This window comes from Neofelis nebulosa, chromosome 4, assembly GCF_028018385.1.
Source record: "Neofelis nebulosa isolate mNeoNeb1 chromosome 4, mNeoNeb1.pri, whole genome shotgun sequence".
Classification (NCBI taxonomy): domain Eukaryota; kingdom Metazoa; phylum Chordata; class Mammalia; order Carnivora; family Felidae; genus Neofelis; species Neofelis nebulosa.
The window spans coordinates 1,267,152-1,279,403 of record NC_080785.1 but is presented as its reverse complement, the minus strand read 5'-3'; the positions used below and the strand labels follow the sequence as shown (position 1 = coordinate 1,279,403).

The following is a 12,252-nucleotide window of genomic DNA, read 5'->3' as shown; positions in this document are numbered from 1 at the left end:
AACTTGGTTGTGAGAACTAAGGCAGCCGCACAATTACGAAAGTTTATGCTGACAAGTATTTGTTGACAGGTAGCAACAAAATTGAAAATCTGAGTATTTTTCCAAGACTGTGCGTCGTAAACAGCTGACAATAGCAGTCTGTTACCTAAGCCACTGACTTCGATTTGAAAATACACTTGTACCCCAAATTTATGGGCACGGGCATTTAAGTTTATTAGTAGGAAACTTCTGATACGTGGATGTTTTCGTCCGAATCATTCCGAAAGAATCTGTTTTGGAAACACTGTCCCTCTGCACTCTTACGTCACTGTAATTGTCAACATCCCTTTCCCTATAAAATTTAGAAATTGATTTTAGAGACTACTAATGAGTTGCTATAACAAATCTGTCTTTGGTTTCCCAGATGAATAATTTCAGAATTATTTGAGAGTTTCATGCTAGATTTGCTAAAATGCATTCACTAAAACATACGATCACTTTAAGGCAGATCAAAAATTTCAATAGTTTTCAGGCCATGGGAATGACCGAACTTAAAAATATGGGGGGTGGGGAGAGGTGTCTTAAAATATTTTAAAAGTATTTTTTAAAGCTGTTAACTGAACTATTTTTCATTTGGAATTTGCCACAGAATTCTCATAAATGAGAGAAGTCAGGCGGAAATAATCATGTATTAATTCTCTGCATTACAAAATCTTTTCAGAAGCTATTATCAGAGCAAGAGCCATTTCGGTCTGAATCCAGGGTGGGAGAAATCCTTTGTGCAAGTGAAAGCCATTGTTCCTCGTGCAGATGGAATTGTACTTGCAAATCTGCCATTCAAGTAGCCAAAAAAAAAAAAAAAAAAAAAAAAAAGAAAGAAAAAAAAAAGCCTAGAGAGGCAAGAGAAAAGAATGTCCAAGAAATAATTATTCTTAAATAAAAATAAATGGGGATACCTTGTTTTAAAATAAGCCATTTGTTTATTTTTTCAGGCATAGACAAAAATAAATATGCAAAAGGTAACTGTCTATTTGCCGCCTTTAAGCGCTCCCAAAACATCAGTTTTGGGGAACTACTCTGTTTTAAGACATCAGGGAAGATTTACGATATTTATGTTTAAAGGGGGAGGACTACCCTTGTGTGAACTAATTTTTAGCAGAGCTTCATACACAGCAAATTGTCTCGGGGAGAACAGAGAGCGACCAGCTGAGAACAGAGCGGAAGAAGATGGGCCCCCCCAGGAATCGTGCCCCCGGCCGTCTTTCAGATTCACCGCTGGCGTCTCTATTACACCCCGACTCCTACTCGGCCGCTGCACTGATGCGCCGCTCCCGACCCGTGTTCTGCGCGCGCAGTCAGGTCCCCGAGGCCTGATCTGACGCGCGCGCACCCGCGCTTCCTCGGGTAGGTGACGCCGTGGTCGTGAAGCAGGAGTTTTCCCAGCAAGAACCAAACCCCCCTTCGGGATGCCCTTCCTCTTCCTCCGAGGCTCAGAAGCCCCATCCTGGCCTGGCCCGGCGTCGCGGGTCGGGACCCCCGCGAGGCGCTCCTTGGAGCGCCGGCCTGTGTCGGGCCCCCTGTCCGGCTGCAGGGGCCTAGGGCCTTCCTCGCCGGTCCCTCCCGCTCAGTTACTTACAGCAGCCCACGGAGGTCCGAAAGGTCAGGCCGCAGCGCCGGACACAAAGGGGCCAGTGCTCCTGGGGGCCGACAGTACTCACGGCACCGAGGGCTTTCCAGGAGGTCCCGGCCCCCTCCCCTAAGGGGACAATGCCCTGGCCCGGCCTCCCCGCCACAAAGCGCGGGCCGCGGGCCGCGCGCGCACGTCCCCAACGACGCCCGCATCCACCCATCCGGGAGCGGCGAGGGCCCACCGCGCACATCTCTGCTGCGCTACCCCCACCACGGCCACCCCCTTCTCGGGAGCCAAGTGGGCGAACTTGGTTGGGTGGGGGGCGTTTCCTCTTGGGTTGATAAAAAGAAATGCGCTTCCCTCCCCCTCGCGCACACAGACCTTCACCTCGCATTTTCGCTCGCGTCTAAATTCGGGGAAGGGTGGCTGGGCAGAGACCACGTGGACGAGCTGCGCTCCGGGCCCCAGGCGGGAAGGCTCCGGGCTCCGCGCAGGGGCCTCTGTCAGCGGACTTAGCTCGGGAACTGGACCCCAGAGTCGGCCGACGCACAGGTGCAGGCGGCAGGCGGCAAGGCCCGAACAGCAGGGCCGGCCCCGCAGGGACCAACGCGGACAGGGTCCTCACTGCCCTCTGGGCGCGCGTTTCGGGGCCCTGGCGACGGTGACAGAGTCATTCCCCCCTCTCCCCCCCCACCGTCCAGCGTGGAGCGCGGCCCGTTCAGCGCACTGGTGACACAAAAGGGCGGGAGAGTCTGCTGAGGGTTTTACCCCCTAATTTTGGGGTCCACCTGACTGTCTCCAGACTTCTCTAGAACCTCAAAGCAGGCTGCAGCTCAGAACCGTACAGGTAGTTAAGGAAGGCAGGAAATGAAGTCCCTCCTTCAGAAGTTTCTCTCCGCGAGCACGCGGCCGCCTCACCTCGGGGGTCCGCGAAAGCGCAGGTTCCCTTTGGGGGAGGGGAGGTGGCCACAGCGAGGCATTTCTCTAACTGGTGGGGGGAGGGTGCGGGGGGGGCGCTCAGAGCACCCTGCGGCCTCACCCACGGCCCCCCCCGCCCCTCGCTCGCCCCTTCTTGCGTGCCCATCCCAGGTCCTCTACCCGAAACTCCCCGACGGCACAACGTGCGCTCCGGGACCGAGAGAGAACAGTGAAGAGCGCCCCAAGACGCGCTGGGAGGAAGATGCCCCGGCGGTGGGCCCCCCTCCGTCCTGGCTGCACATCCCCACGCTTCCTCTCCTGTTCCCACACCGCTGCCCCCACACCCCCCTCTCTCCCTGAGGGTCTGAACTGCCGGGGTGGCTCCGGACAAGTCCAAGAACGAGGGCCCCAGCCCAGTCCTGCCAGTCTCCAAGGGGCCCAGGGGGGTGGGACAGTTGCCACCAACGCGGTCACCCTGGGATGTCCAAACCTGACCCACTGGGGGGATGACCTCAGACCTCCCCCGCCAGCCAGAGCCTTTGACAGGTGTCCTCCTTCGAGTCTGAGTTAGCCCCCCGCACCGGGCTCTCCGACGCCCAGGTTGCCCAGCCCAGCCCAGCCCCCGCGCGCACCCTCCACCCTCCTCAGCCTCTGGTTCCGCGCCCCGCCACCTACCCGCTCGGCGGTGCCCTCCGTAGGTCCCTCCTGCTTTCTCCCTCCCCCACCCCAGCCTCTCTCCTTTCTCCTACAAACCCGCGGGTGCCCGCGCCCCCGGCCCCCGAGCTCCTGGTTACCTGCGGAGGGGCTGGCGCCCGGCGCCCGAGCCGGAGGAGGGGGGGGGGCGTGCGCCGGGCCGAGCGGCCTCGGGGCGCGGCGGCCGCGGGCAGCGGCGGCGCCATCACCACAGCCAGCCGTTTCCCTGCTCCCGATCCACAGTCGAGCGGGGCCATCCTGCTTCTGACCACAAACTTCTCGGGAGGCCGGCGTAGACAAAGGTGCCGTGCGCGGTGGCCCCAGCGGCGGCTGCGGCACCGGCTCCGAGCCCGCGGGCGCCCGCAGCTCTGCGCCGCCGCTCCGCCGGGCTGTGTGCGCGCCGCTCCGGCCGGGCCCCGGGGCGAGGCGCTCGGGGCCGGGGCGCGGCGAGGACGGGCGCGGGGCCGGCGCGGGACAGTCCCCGCAGGGCCACCGGTCGCGCGCGCAGCTCCATCCAGAGCGGCCGCCGCGCCCCGCCTTATATCCGGCCCGGCGCGCACCCGGCCGGCGGCGGCGCGGCTCGCGGCCCAGCCACCGGTTGCTATAGCGATGTCCCCCCCCCCCCACATGTTGCTGACAGCAATTGGCTAAGGGGCCGCGGCTCTCCGAACACCCTCTCCCGCCCGAGACTATGAATGGACATCGGCTTTGTCAGTCATTCGTACAACGCCCGGGCCTTCGCCGGCTCTTTCTTTCCAGCCGTGTTCCCTTCCACAGCTCCCGCGCACTTCAAACTGGGCAACTTCAGGGCAGCGCTCAGGGGAGAGGGGACTCGGCCAGAACCATCGACCCTCATGGCCTTACTATGACCTCTGCGGTGGGAAGGGTGGGGGTGTGGAAACTCTTCGCGAGAGAAAAATTCAGGGCAAATTATTGTTTCTAGTTAGTTTTAACACTTTTGCCATGGGGGGCTCTTTGCTCTCCAAATTGAAGCAGACCGAATTACCCCGGTAAAAACAAGGGAGGAAATGCCCTCCCACCTGCCCTTTACTCGGGAGTGTTCAGGTCTGGAGTTCGAGTACAAAGCGCCTCGCCCGAGGTGGGAAGGAGAACTTTGCCACCAGAGCCGGCCTGAGGCAGCGGTGCAAACGGCGTCTCAGCCTCTGTCCTCGCCTCCCTCAGGGGAAAGGACGGGCCTGGACCACTGCCTCCGGGGGAAGGTGCGCAGGGGCGCCACAGGGCTGAGCTCCCAGTCGAACGCTCCTCCCGAGCTCCCTGACCCGGCAGGAATCTGGGGGGCGACCAGGCCTCCCTCAGCCAATCGGCCACCCCATCACGTGCCCCCCTGGCCCCTTCCCCCACATTCTTTCTCCCCAAGCCCTGGACCCCGGTCTCAGCTACAGGTTGGGGCACCCCGGTGCGCGACGCCCCGGGCGAGCAGCCGAGAGCCGGGGGCTGAAACCCAACGTCTGTGTGGACAATGCCCTCTCCGAGGCCCACAGCTGCAGGAACAAGAGGAAGAAAGGAACCGGGAGAGACCTTGTCACATGCAGATGACAGTCTGCGCTGGGCTCTGTGGTTTCTCCTTTTCTGGAAACCCTGGCGCCCTCCTCCCAGTCCCCCTCTCCCACTGCCTCACCATTGTTCCTGTGCTCGGGACAGCTGGAGACGGTGGCCCTTCCTAACCCGACGCCCCCCCACCCTGCCCCACAGCCGGCCCCTCCAGGGCCCACTGCACCGCACCCCCCCCCCCCCCCCCAGTCCCCGCCAGCCAGCCCAGGAGGAGCCTGCACGTTTCCCCTCTCCTCCTCCCCTCCCACCCCTCCCCTGCCCGGGCTCTTCCCTCCAGGAAGCGCGGGGGCCAGGGCTCAGGGCAAGGGGTCTCCACAGACCTGAGTCGAGTGTCTGCGAAGTGCTTGCCTCTGTCTAAAAGTGTCCTAAAAACTCGCTTCCACTGACCCAAGGCCTAGGCCGAGTTCTGCTTTGATTCGGTGTTTACAGCTGCCGGGAGCCCAGCCGCCACAGAGCCCCGGGCACAGAGGTGGCGCCCCCATCATCAGCTCCCGAAGGAGCTCCTCGCGGGCTGGACTTCCCAGGCTTCGAGAAGCGCAGGTCCAGTGGAGGCCAAACGGGGAAACTGTGCTGGATTATACACCCGCAGTGCACGCACCGTGACCCCCTCAAACATGCAGCAGGCCCGAGGTGGGACGCCCCCGGGGTTCCCGCAGCCCCGAGCCTGGCAGGGCCTGCAGAACCACCCCCACCCCCCACCCCCCGCAAACTCGCCTGGGGCCGGCGCTCGGCCGCCCGCTGGGCCTCCCGGTCGTCCAGCCCCAGAGACCCGCGCCTCTAGCCGCTCTCTGAGGGTCCTCCTCGTGCAAAGCCCTGAGTGGTGGTGGTTGCTGTCCCTCCTGCTGCCCTCTTCGGGGCTTGTCCCCCTCCCCGGGAGCCCCGGGGCTTCGGCATACTTCTCCAGCCTCTGGGGCGACCCCAGGCGCGGCCCTGGGAGGGGAAAGAGGAGAGGAGGGGTTGCAGGCTGGGGCCGCGGAGGAGGCGGGAAGGGCCCCGGAAGCTCCAGCGGGGCGAGGGGGGAGGTCGGCGGAGAGGGGGCGCAGGCAGGGAAGGGAGGCCTGGAGGAGGGGACGTGTCGCCCTCAGCCTCGTTGGTAACCGGGCTCTCCATAGCAACGGCCTGCGCGCGCGCGCCTGTGTGTGTGTGTGTGTGTGTGTGTGTGTGTGCGCGCGCGCGCGCGCGCGCGCGTGTGCAGAGTTCCTGCGCCTCTCCAGTCCTGGGTGGGGGACTCAGCACCGGGGGGCGGATGAAGGGAAGGCCCCTCCAGGACGCGAGGGCCGGCCTCCAAGGTGCTGGGGACGCCGTGGGGTCCCGGGAGGCCGCGCGGGGCGCCGGGCGGGGCGCGGGGGTGGGGGACGCTCCCGGGGCCCGCGCCCGGCCGGAGGGGCACCGGGGACGTCAGGGGAGTGGCGCTGACCGCGCGTCTCCGCCGAGACTCCGCGCGGCGCCTCGGGAGGCGCGGCGGGTGGGGGCCCCGGGCCCGGGCGGCCGCTCAGGCTGCGCCTCTTTCCTAGGCCGCCGGGACCCGCGCTCAGGAGGGACCCGGTGCCGGAGGGGACCCCGCGCCAGCCCCCAGCCCGCCGCGACGCGCGGCGTTGCTCCCGGGGCGGGCCGGCCCGGTCCCCAAGACGCGGCCTCGGCCGCCACCCTCCGCGCGGGCACGCCCCTCTCGCTCTTCTCACCGCGACCGCCAGGAACCGCGAGCAGGCGTGAGGATCCCGGGGCGTCCAGCTCCTCGGTCACCAAGGTGGCTGGGACCCCACGCGGCCGCCCCAGCTCTCCCGCAGCGAGAGAAGGTGCCCGGCCGCGTGATGCAGGGGTCCGGGGATGGTGGCAGAGTGTCGGCGACCCCAGGGGACGCTGGAGCGCAGGACAGGGCGCGCAGCTCAAAGCCAGATAGACTATTTTGTTTCCTTACAAACCTGATATGACATAATAAAGAAGTAAGTAAACAGATAAGTTTATTTTCTTTAGGTAGTGTTTCATTGGTCCCAAAGGTTTCATTTCCAACATCAAAGCGCCACATTCCCGATTTAATCTGAATTGAACGAGCTACCTGGGTTTCTCTGCTTTCAGGAAGAACGCGGGGGGGGGGGGGGTGCGGGGGTGATACCACTGCTGGAGTTCGCTTTTGGTCACTTTTTAAATGGTTAGATGGGCCTTGAACTCTTAATGCAGGTATTTGTAAGTACAAAGTGTATTTCCTTGCTGACACCTTGGTGCACATAGGGTGTATTCTTAATTTTTTTTTTCAACGTTTTTTATTTATTTTTGGGACAGAGAGAGACAGAGCATGAACGGGGGAGGGGCAGAGAGAGAGGGAGACACAGAATCGGAAACAGGCTCCAGGCTCCGAGCCATCAGCCCAGAGCCTGATGCGGGGCTCGAACTCACGGACCGCGAGATCGTGACCTGGCTGAAGTCGGACGCGTAACCGACTGCGCCACCCAGGCGCCCCTAGAGTGTATTCTTTTTGGCTGGGTCACCTCAAACTCTCAAACCCCCCCCCCCCCCCCCCCCCCCCCGCGCCGTTTGGTCCTCGTCGACGCCTGTTTAACCCTTCAGCTCGGAGCTTAAAGATAAACGGATTGCCCAGGGAATTCATTAAAAGAACGCGTTTGTATTTTAGGTGCTGATCCGTTTAGTCCCCTGTTTCAGAAACTGATAAATTAATCCACCAGATTTCCATTCTATTTTCCTTTATTTTAAAATCCTTTATTTCCAGGGCAGGAAAAATGTGTCTTTTAATTCTTGAAAAGACTTTAGCAAAGTGTCTTTTCAACAATGTAAGACTAGATTCAGCTAATATCTTGAAGAGTGAATGATATTAGGTGGTGGGGTTTTTTTTTTGTTGTTGTTGTTGTTGTTTTGTTTTTGTCATGAGAGCTCAGACCTCATTGAATAATAAATTTCGATTTTCGATTTCAGTGACATTTACAGAGAAAACTTTTAAACATGATGCAAAATGCTGTAGACAGGCACGTTGATGGAAGTCATTTATATGTGATAAATGAGTACATTATTCATACGAACTTAGGACTGTTTGACTGATGAATAAAAAACATAGAGGATGTAAAATCCCCCAAGATCTACAAAATATTTAAACAATATAAATAGTTTGAAAGGATGTGTTGATCCTGCTAATACTTCTTCCAAAGAGCAGTTCACATTTGTTATGTGTAAAACCTAATGTTCTGTGATAAGAATCTCATTTTCAATTTGAGAAACACCAAACTATTATATATCACATATTTAAGTGATTAGGATAAATTTCCAATGTTCTAAATTATTATCAGAGAAAACGTATTTTTAAACAAAATGGAGAAAGACTGTCATGGGAAGCATGGTTATTATTAAGCAAAACAGCACCTAAAATTTCAGGAATTTTTAATAATATGGTTAGATAGAAAATTATTTAAAAAAAAACACCTCTGGGACACCTGCTTGATTTCAGAAAACCTAAACCAATTTTGTTTTAAAAATAAAGTACTAATTTGTAATCATGGTGCACAAATTATACTTAAAATCCTTTTGATTTGTAAATCATTTATAAAAATGACTTTAAATTATTGCAATGAAATTAGGTCCTCTTGAATATTGTAGTTATATGTATGCGGTATTTCCATGCACAGTTAAATGTTAAAGACAATAACATTTCAAAAACATCAACGAGTGAATTTTGAAAAGCAAAGATGTTTTAATTGGTCAGCTTCTTAGTGAGATAGTAATTGGTGCTGTGATCGTTTTAAAAAGAAGACACGTGCCCAGGTTAGGTCTAGATGGCTCTAAGTTGGAGTCCATTAATTGTCAATAAATAGCTGTTTTCAAGGACAGTGTTTGCAAAAGCATCCCACACTGGTGACAAGTCCTTATCCACCATGAAAGAAGACACGTCCACCGTGGGGCACGGGGCCTACGTTTCAGGAGACTGGGCACCCACTCTCTCTCCTGCTTGGCAGTGAGGACAGATTCACCGACTGGGGAGAATCGTCAGGGTGGTTTTCCTGCCTTTCTTATGCCACCGGCTGTAAGATATTCCTATTAAATTGTTATCCTCACTTTAAAATGGGAAGGAATTGAGAAATGGTAAAATTATTGGCTCCAATATCTTCCTTTATTTCAAGAAAAAAATGTGAATTCTGTACCCTAAACAGAAAAATACAAGTCATTTTTTTGGTTTTGAAAAACAATTACCGACATCATTCAGCCTTTATTACTGTTCTCACGTTGGCTCATGTTCAGATTGACCTACAAGTTTTAAAGTCCAGAAATAGGAACTTTTTTTTTTCTTTTTACAAAATAGAGTTGATATCCTCTCCAATGGCCTAACATGAAACCATGTTATGAAAAACAAACAAAAAAATATATTTCAGCCAAAGTTTATTCCTGAAAGATTGGTTCACAAACATGTAGGGATTTTTATCCGTCCTTTTCAAACTTTGAAATCGCGATTCCTGTAAGAACAAGAAAAGCAAAGACTTAGTGTTGCCTTCCTGCCCTCCTTGGCTCCTCTGGAGAGGTAGCATTCCGAAACGCTGCTCGCACGGACAGATGTCTGCAGACAGACAGTCTCCCTCCAGGCTAACCCTCCAGGTTCTAGAATCTAGACAGTAGAGCCCTTTCAGTCTGCTTCTTTGTAAAGATCTAACCTTAGTTATTTGCAAAATAGTGCTATAAAATACATATTTAATAGTTGGTGCTCAGTATAGTGTGTGTGTATATAGTATGTTCATGATGAGATTTTATTCTTTACACAATCGAGCTAAAATTCCTTAGGAAGGACTGACTTCGTGAACAAGAATCTAACTTTTTTTGGCCATCGCCTCCAGATGACGGAGGAACAAATATACAAACAAAATTCTGCTGTGGAGAACACCCAGGTTTTCTCCATTTTTCAGCCGGAAGGTGTTCATACATTCTGTCAGTTGCATGCCACAGGTCCATGTAATTGTTTGGAAACAGTTTTTTTCCTTAAGTTGGGTTGGAATTAAAAGTAGAACAACAGTTGACGTGTTTATTTCACAGTGATATAATTCAGCTTGGTGCTGTTTGCATATACTTTTAAGGAACACTCTGATGCCTGCCGTTCTGTGTGAGAACCGGCTGGTTAAATGCAAGCACAGGCTGACAGAGCCCTGGGGTCTGGAGTCGCCACGGAGTGTTTTCCGATTCTGTACTGCAAATATGTGTGCGTGCGCTTAGATCTAACAGGGACACAAGTGCTGGAAACGGCTAGTCGCTTGTCATTCTGACACACGCGGAGCCATCCTGGAAAGTGCAGGGTCAGCGATCGCTCTGGAAAATTCGGCGGTGGCGCTTTGGCATTCCGTATGAATGCACCCAGAGCTACCAAGTAGCCAACTGAATGAAAACAGTCAGATCTCCTCTGTCGATGCAGCATGATGTGCGTTGGCATTTTAGCACGTAGGGCACAAAATCAGCATCGGTCACATAGGATGCTCTGGTGTACTGGGACTGCTTTTAAAATCCAGGATGAATCTATCCGGATATCTCTCAATTCAGACACTTTGCAGAGTTTTTATATGTTCACTTCAGCCTTTCTCCGTCATGTCTAAAATTCCCGTTTAGAATTATCTGGAATATGCTCAAACAAAACTAGAATCTCGTCTTACACCTTCTCGTGCTTTTTGACTTCTGGTTCCCCCAAAACCTTAGTTAACCTGATTACCTCCCATTTCCTCATCCTTATCTCCGATGGCCCTTGCGCATTTTAAAAACTGAAATCAACCTTTAAAGAAAGATCACTTCCTACCATTAGGAATATATCTTGAAAGGCGGTTTCACAAGACTGAGGCCCCAAATATGGTAAAGTCATGACGCCATGGTGGCGCGGAGTGGGCGGCTTCTCCAGGGGACAAGGCAGGAGAGGAAACCTCACTGGGTCTCAGCTCCGAAGAGCGCCAGTTCCCTCTCCTCCGTGGGGGCTTCTCGGTTTCCGTGACAACAGGCTCTCTGACCTGCACAGGCACGGTTCGGGTGGGGCTGGAGGCTTCTCCACCCTGCCTTCCAGCAGTCAACTCCTGTTCCTTTGGAGCCCTGACTTGGCCCTTACTCCTGGTCCCCGCAGGTGCTGACAGTGGTGGCCCTCACTCCTCAGAGTCCCCACCTCTGTCCATGAGATTCACTTCCACCACCGCTTCCTGATCCATTGCAGGCCGGTTCCCCTCTCGGCAGCCGGCCAGCCACGCGGTCCTGCTTCCTGAGCGCCCGGGCCTCTTGGCTCCGCACAGGGTCTGCCCTGGAGGTGGGGGGACACGGCCCCCGTGCCTCTCACCTCCGCCTTTCACTCACCCGAACCCAACACTGAGTCCCTCGCCTTCAGGGTATTTGAACGTCCAGATTTGTTGTCCTGTCACACATATGCACACACGCCACCACACAGGCACACATGCGCCAGCACACATGCACACACACGTATATGCACACGCGCCAGCACACAGGCACACACATGTATATGCACACGCGCCAGCACACAGGCACACACACGTATATGCACACGCGCCAGCACACAGGCACACACACGTATATGCACACGCACGAGCACACAGGCACACACGTGTATGCACACGCACCAGCACACAGGCACACACACATGTATATGCATATGTGCCAGAACAAAGGCACACACACACCAGCACATAGGCGCACACACATATGCACATGCGCCAGCACACATGTGCACACACGTATATGCACACACGACAGCACACAGGCACACACACGTATATGCACACACGCCAGCACACAGGCACACACACACGTATATGCACACGTGCCAGAACACAGGCACACACACATGCCAGCACACAGGTGCACACACATATGCACACACGCCAGCATAAGGCACACACATGTATATGCACGCGTGTCAGCACACAGGCGCACACACATATATGCACGCGTGTCAGCACACAGGCGCACACACATATGCACACGTGCCAGCACACAGGCGCACACACGTATATGCGCACGTGCCAGCACACAGGGACACACACGTATATGCGCACGCGCCAGGACACAGGCATACACACGTGTATGCGCACGCGCCAGCACACAGGGACATACACGTGTATGCGCATGCGCCAGCACACAGGCACACACACGTGTATGCGCACGCGCCAGCACACAGGCACACACGTGTATGCGCACGCGCCAGCACACAGGCACACACACGTGTATGCGCACGCGCCAGCACACAGGCACACACGTGTATGCGCACGCGCCAGCACACAGGCACACACACGTGTATGCGCACGCGCCAGCACACAGGCACACACGTGTATGCACACGTGCCAGCAAACAGGCACACTGATGTATATGCACACACGCCAGCACACACATATCCAAACATGTCAGCACACAGGCATACACACCGTCTACACACATGTAAACATGACCACACACACGAACTGCATCACACATGAATGTATACCATCTCG

The 12,252-nt window shown here is 55.4% G+C and overlaps 1 protein-coding gene and 1 long non-coding RNA gene across 7 annotated transcripts in view; one reads left to right on the top strand and one right to left on the bottom strand.

Annotated features, from left to right (window-relative positions):
• The window catches only part of PTPRN2 (protein tyrosine phosphatase receptor type N2), an 831,667-nt gene that overhangs the window by 109,947 nt on the left and 709,468 nt on the right, over positions 1-12,252 (bottom strand). The gene's annotated exons all lie outside the window — the stretch shown is intronic.
• Positions 6,015-6,751, top strand: LOC131508659 (uncharacterized). The gene is made up of 2 exons (XR_009260076.1): positions 6,015-6,081; positions 6,307-6,751. It is a non-coding gene; the product is annotated as an uncharacterized LOC131508659 (long non-coding RNA).